This window comes from Gasterosteus aculeatus, chromosome X (genome assembly GCF_964276395.1).
Source record: "Gasterosteus aculeatus chromosome X, fGasAcu3.hap1.1, whole genome shotgun sequence".
Lineage (NCBI taxonomy): Eukaryota > Metazoa > Chordata > Actinopteri > Perciformes > Gasterosteidae > Gasterosteus > Gasterosteus aculeatus.
The window spans coordinates 1,951,281-1,957,280 of NC_135698.1; the positions used below are offsets into that span (position 1 = coordinate 1,951,281).

The 6,000-nt window shown below is 46.9% G+C and overlaps 1 protein-coding gene across 2 annotated transcripts in view; it reads right to left on the bottom strand.

The window, feature by feature from the left end:
- LOC144382929 (sphingomyelin phosphodiesterase 3-like) overlaps positions 1 to 5,606 on the bottom strand; it is a 37,593-nt gene extending 31,987 nt beyond the window's left edge. The window contains exons 1-2 of one of the 2 annotated variants that reach the window (XM_078082240.1): positions 5,327 to 5,551; positions 4,818 to 4,978 (exon numbers count right to left, since the gene is read on the bottom strand). The gene's annotated coding sequence lies outside the window, so the exon portion shown is untranslated. Of the gene's footprint in view, positions 1 to 4,817; positions 4,979 to 5,326 lie in introns of both variants that reach the window. The other variant, XM_078082239.1, reaches the window with a different exon arrangement.
- Positions 5,607 to 6,000: the final 394 nt, after the last annotated feature.

Sequence of the window (6,000 nt, forward strand, 5' to 3'; positions counted from 1 at the left end):
CCGATCAGCAGACGTAAAGCCGAGACCAGCGGTGGGACACATAATCCCACTGCGCTCACACTGACGGGCTAACTAACCCCGTCTCAGGGGAAGAACATCTGGACAGGCACTAAACAGGGGATGAGACGCACACTGTAACAAATTGCTGTAAATTTACGATGCATTTCTAACGGTATGTTACAGTATGTCATAATAACTGTAACATACATTTAAATTTCCATCCCGTGCTTGTAAATTAACGGCCAATGTCATGGATAAACAGTTAAAGATGTCAATTTACAATAATAGCAGACTACCGTAATTCAACTGCATGTTACATATATTTTATGAACTGGTGGAAATACACATACAAGTGCAGTGAATCACAATCCATCTACATCTGTTGTAGGTTAATGTATAGAAGCCCATGTCAGCCACTGAAAAACAGGTCCTGTAGGTCATCATAATGAGATAGTATCTCATGAGATACGATGATGACTTTGACTTACAGGACATTACTATACATGCAGCTGTCACTTTTACCCAAAACGCCCATGGTTTGACATAATTTTACGTGGAGTAATTGGGGATTAGGGGTCTTGCTCAGGAACACTTCAACTTGGCACAGGGAGCAGCCAGGATTCAAACCACCAACCTTGTGCTGCACAGCACACCCTCCCTTTCCCATGCGCCGCCTTCGCTGTTGTTTCGGTAGGCGGAATGTAAAGATTATAAATATTTGTATTATTCAAAGTTTTCATTGCCTAAAAGTTTCTAAATATTTCATTTTGGTTTGTTTGTTTGTTTTTTGGATTAAGGACGCCAGCCATTTGCTGCGGTCAATTGTAAGTGTTCCATAGCGTATTGTTGCAGTTAGTTTACCTTGTTCCTAATGATTTTATGATTCATTTTTTATTATTGTATACATGCGGCATATTTTATGTTTTGATCTTGGTTACAAATGCCGAACATTTTTGTCGTAAAGGCATCTAATAAACTCTAAAAGTTTGGTTGTCTTTCTTTAATTTGTGGGAAATTAAATGCAAAAATATACTGTTAAAAGTAAACGGTAACATTCTGGTATTTATAACACAAAAACAGTAATGGTATGGTAAGAAACTGTAATCCAATATCCAATATAACATACCGTAAATTACGGTAGGGCACTGTAAATAAAACAGTAAGTTACTAGCGTCGACTGCCAGTACACTGCAGTTAATTCACAGTAAAATTCGTTCAAGTTTATGGTAACATACAGTAATCCATTTTACGGTAACATAGTGTAAAACCATTTACGGGAATTATACCGGAAAATAGCGGTAAATTCCTGGCGTCCTTGCTGCCAGTAAAATACCGTTAATTTACGGTGGCATTTTCTAGAGTGCAGGTGTGCTCGATCACTCTGGGGGAGGAACCCTGACTGAGCTGATTAAACAGGCTTTTAAGGATATCGACATCGGTCTACATGTTGTCACATGACTACAACAACGACAAAGAGATGCAACATTACCAGAAAGAGACGCACTACTACAAATCAATGCAGAGTCACGTGACCAATGAGTACTCGGACGCAGTAGGGAAAGTGTTTTTAAACGACGCGCCGCCTCCTCCTATACCTCAAGGAAGGTAGCGTGATGGACCTCCATCACCATCTCACCCAGGAGCTTCAGAACACAACACAAGTTCACGACCTTTCAGCGAGGATGACACGTGGCGTTGGTGACGTGCACGTAGACATCGTCGCTCTGCATATATTATTTACAGGAGACGTTGTCCACAGGCTGACACTGTCCACATGAATATGAGGGTCTGTTAAGATAATGGAAAAGTTGCTTGTAAGCAGAAATAAAGTGAAGCTGCTGAGTACAGGTGTTCTATTGTTTAGTTTTTAGCAGGCAAATTAATGAATACATTCAAACATATGCAAACAAAAAAAAGGCAATTTCTCGTCTGCACATAAATGAGCTACTAAAGAAGGAAATGTACCTCGCTGCTGTTCCAAATTAGGTGGACTAGGGTCATTAAATCAGTGACAAGTGTATCGTGAGCACACGGCTCCATCCATCGCGCTGCTTTGGAGCTCTCCTTTAGTTTCCACAATACACGATCCAAGTTCCCGTGGCAGCGAGGACGGATGTCAGGGAACAGATGGAGGACGCAGAGAAGACGGGCCGGATGGCTGACGTACAATAACGGAGGAGGAGGAGAAACGTAAAGCACAGGCGCCCACATGAAAGGACGAAGGCCACACACCCTGAGTAGGAATGAAAGGGGGTAGTAGAGAAGGGTGGAGCAGAGAGGGTGGAGGAGAGGCTGCTGATGAATGCTCATACATGGACTGGTCTCTAATCAGCTCTAAAGGGTCTAATTACATCTCAAGTAGCCACATGCTGTAATCATACAGTCCATCTATATGTATAAATACATATATGTGCGTACGTACAGCGTGTATGCACCGCATGGTCCATCTTATTAAAGGGGAGCGAGTTGTTCATTATCTTACTGTTTTCAGAGACGTAATGTCATTCTTCCTCCCAATGTAGTGAATGTGTGTGTTCTGGTTCCCGAGCTGTTCTTTTATTTATTAATGTATTTAAGCAGGTGAAATCAACAGTGATGAGGAAGTAGCACAGTCCACACAAGTGACACAGACAGCACGGCAACGTGTAAAAATAACACGGTTAAGTTAATAAACACTATGCACAAAAAGGGCAGATTACTGGAAGTTCATCCACATTTCACACGATGCATATTCACGTTCTCCGGGCGTCGCGCCGGCTGATTGGGAGGAGGAGCCGGCCTCTCGCCTCTGCTGGAGGCCTCTCACCGCCGCGAGGGGATCCGAGCCGTTTGGAATCAGGCCTGTGGATCTGAGCAGAAAAGCCCGGCCCTCTCATGCTGACAATATAGCCCTTTCAAACCAACGTGAGAGCAGCTGGGAGAGGAGGGGGCAGGACACAGCAGAGGGGCACTGGGGGGTGTGAAGCCTCAGCACGCAAAGAAAAACACAGTCTTTGTATCCGTGCTGAAGAAGAGCCCGACGAAGAGGAGTGGTGGTTGTGTTGGCTCCACTCTTCATAGACAGGACCCGGGAGCAGAGGTCTGAAGGGGACCCTGATGAGTTCCCAGAGGAGCTTAAAGAGTCCTTGAGGGGTTCACATGAGTTCCAAGTCTGTTTTAATTTGACTGAAAAATGCAAATCACTGTCAACCTAATTGGATTGAAACAAAGGACTCTCCATATGGCAACTTCTTCATCCCCGTTCACACGTGTATGCAATGCTTTTCATTTCTAACCAATGGAAGACGTTATATTTGCTTGTTGGCATCGTAATGGTAATCGTGTTAGCGTGCCGAAGCACCGCTGTGCCTCAGCGAAGCCTCCTTCGTGGCAGCTTAAGATCTGGAGGCATTAAATGTGCACGTTATCCCTTTTAACTCTGGCTAGGTAACAAATGACAAATAGTGGCGATAGTATGCTAGATCTTCAAAAGGGATCCAACTTGTGGCAAGAAAGTCTCCAAGTCCTCAACATCGACCATCAAACTGCGCTGTTGTTAAGACTCACAGCTGTTCAGCTGGCAGCATGTGGAAAACCTACGATCCAATCAACCGATTGGAGCTGAATCAAATCAACTCAATTAATGATTGCGTTTGGGGTGAAAAATGAATTATAAAACGAGCGTTTCTCAAATAAATAGACAGTGGTACCGATATCCTGGTTTTGTACTTGAACATGTTGACATACATTCATGTTTAACACTTGATTTCTTTCATAATGTCGGTCTGAATGTACCTGTATTCATCCCGTCTCTGCATTACAAATGATTTCCGTTGCTAGGGCAGACTCAAAAGGGCTCTCTCCAGATGCGGACATATTGCAAAGCCTTCTGCTGCTCTGGAGGGCCGATCCAAAGCAGCAGAAGCATCTAAATAAGTCGCGGCACCATATGCAAACGCGGTGTATTGGACAGGATTACTGTGGCAGAGAAAACCGGGCAAAGACTTAAACTGATCCAAATCCAAATCCCAGGCTAAACCCTCCGGGTACATTTCTGCAGCCCGCCCCAATTAAGGCACAAGCAGTGTCACCTTTCACACGTCCGCCTGTGCTTGCCGGGTTGAGCTAATGCGAAAGTATCTTAAAACCAGCAGGGGGCGACTGCTCCGGTTGCAAAAGGAAGTCTGTTTGTACAGCAGTCTGGGAAGAGGACTCCTATTTACTCCCTTGATACCATTTCAACAGCGTTCGGAACTACAAGGTTTTAAGTCTTTTGTGCCTTGAAGGGATATTTTTTTAAGGACATGCAGGGAAATAAAAAGGGGAAAACACTTCGCAGCGTGAAGTTTGAAAGACGTCGACATTTCTGGGGAAAAGAAGCTTTAATGAAATCATTTCCGCTGCTTTCAGCTCTGAAACCAGTCAACCAACAAAAGGTTCCAAACACTGACTTGAGCTGATGCACAGGAGGAGGAGAGGCACATCACACCATGAGCGGTGTGGTCACTTTCAATCAAAGGAGGAAAGAACCCGATGGGCTCCTTCTCACCACACGAGCCATGGCAGTGAAACGAGGAGGGGAGGAAACGAGAGAGAGGGGAGGAGGAAACAAGAAAGGGGAGAGGACGATCGAGAAAAGAGGAGAGGAGGAAACAGAAAAGGAAACGAGGTCAGAGCGAAGGAGAGGAGAGGCCACACCTAAATGTACCGCGGATTTAAAAAGAGCGAACACCTGTCTACAGATTCCGCGCCTCCTCTCCCATCACCAGCCACCGAGGACCGGACGGTCCCAGTACATCACCCTCCAGTACGACCAGTTAAAAGCATGAAGGCATTACCTGTGGCAGCAAAAAATGGGTGGAAAATCACAGCTGACCGACGAGAGCGAGCAGAGTCAATCATCTGAGTCTGAGGTGATCACACTGAAGTAACACGAGAGAAGCTTTCTGTAGCATATTGACTTGCTGTTCTGATCTCAGGCGTTCATGCAAAAGAGCCCCTTAGAGAGAGAGAGAGAGAGAGAGAGAGAGAGAGAGAGAGAGAGAGAGAGAGAGAGAGAGAGAGAGAGAGAGAGAGAGAGAGAGAGAGAGAGCGCATCGCCGACCATTAGATCATGCAAATACGAGTCAAATGTTGCACCCCAGGCCAACGCACGGGGAGAATGAGGCGCGGCTGGAAGGCTGAGTGGACACACACACACACACACACACAGCAGGGTTATAAATGCGTTATTACGCTACAGACGCTGGAATGCTCTATTAGCCTTTGTAGCCGACGGGGGTGCAGAGAATCCCCCCTGCGGCTCTCCGACCCGGTCCTAAAGCGCAGAGGGAAGCGGGCGACTCACTTGTTGTAAATCTCTCTCCCTCCTCGCGTGGGCTTTCGCGTGATGCGCGAAACGCCGCTTTCGCCGTCAGTCGGCCTCGCGCTCTCCGGGCAGCGGGACGAAGCGGGTCTTTGGAGCCGGGGGGGAAATCCACGGGGGGCGGCCGACGGGCCGCGGAGCTGCGAGGCGCCGAGGCTGAAGGCGACTGAGGGGGGAGAGGCGGAGGCGAAGGAGAGTCGTCTACTTCAGCACCGCACGGCTTCGAACAGCTCCCCGTGACGTCGGCTCGCCACGACGTCACGCCCACTTCGCGTGCGTTCGCCTCCGGGAAGAGGTGGGGCCTGGTGGGATGGGGGGGAGGAGGGGGGGGGGGGGGGGGGGGGGGGTCATCATTAAGAAACCACGTCATACTTAAATGATTAATAAGCGGGCGGTCAGGATTGTGCATCGTTGTCTTGCTTGCTGCGTGAAAGCCATTTATTCCCTCTGAGCCACTTTAACATCTAACAGTTCTGCTGATGATGACACACGATAACGTGCACAGATGATCAGTCCGTGCACGACTCGTGATATTCACTGCAAAGCGTTGTAATTCTCTCATACCGATGTTAGAATATTCATTTGTGTTCACGCAGATTCATGCAATCGTTTTCTATAAGACACAAATTCAAATGGGCCAACACAGCCATGCATGA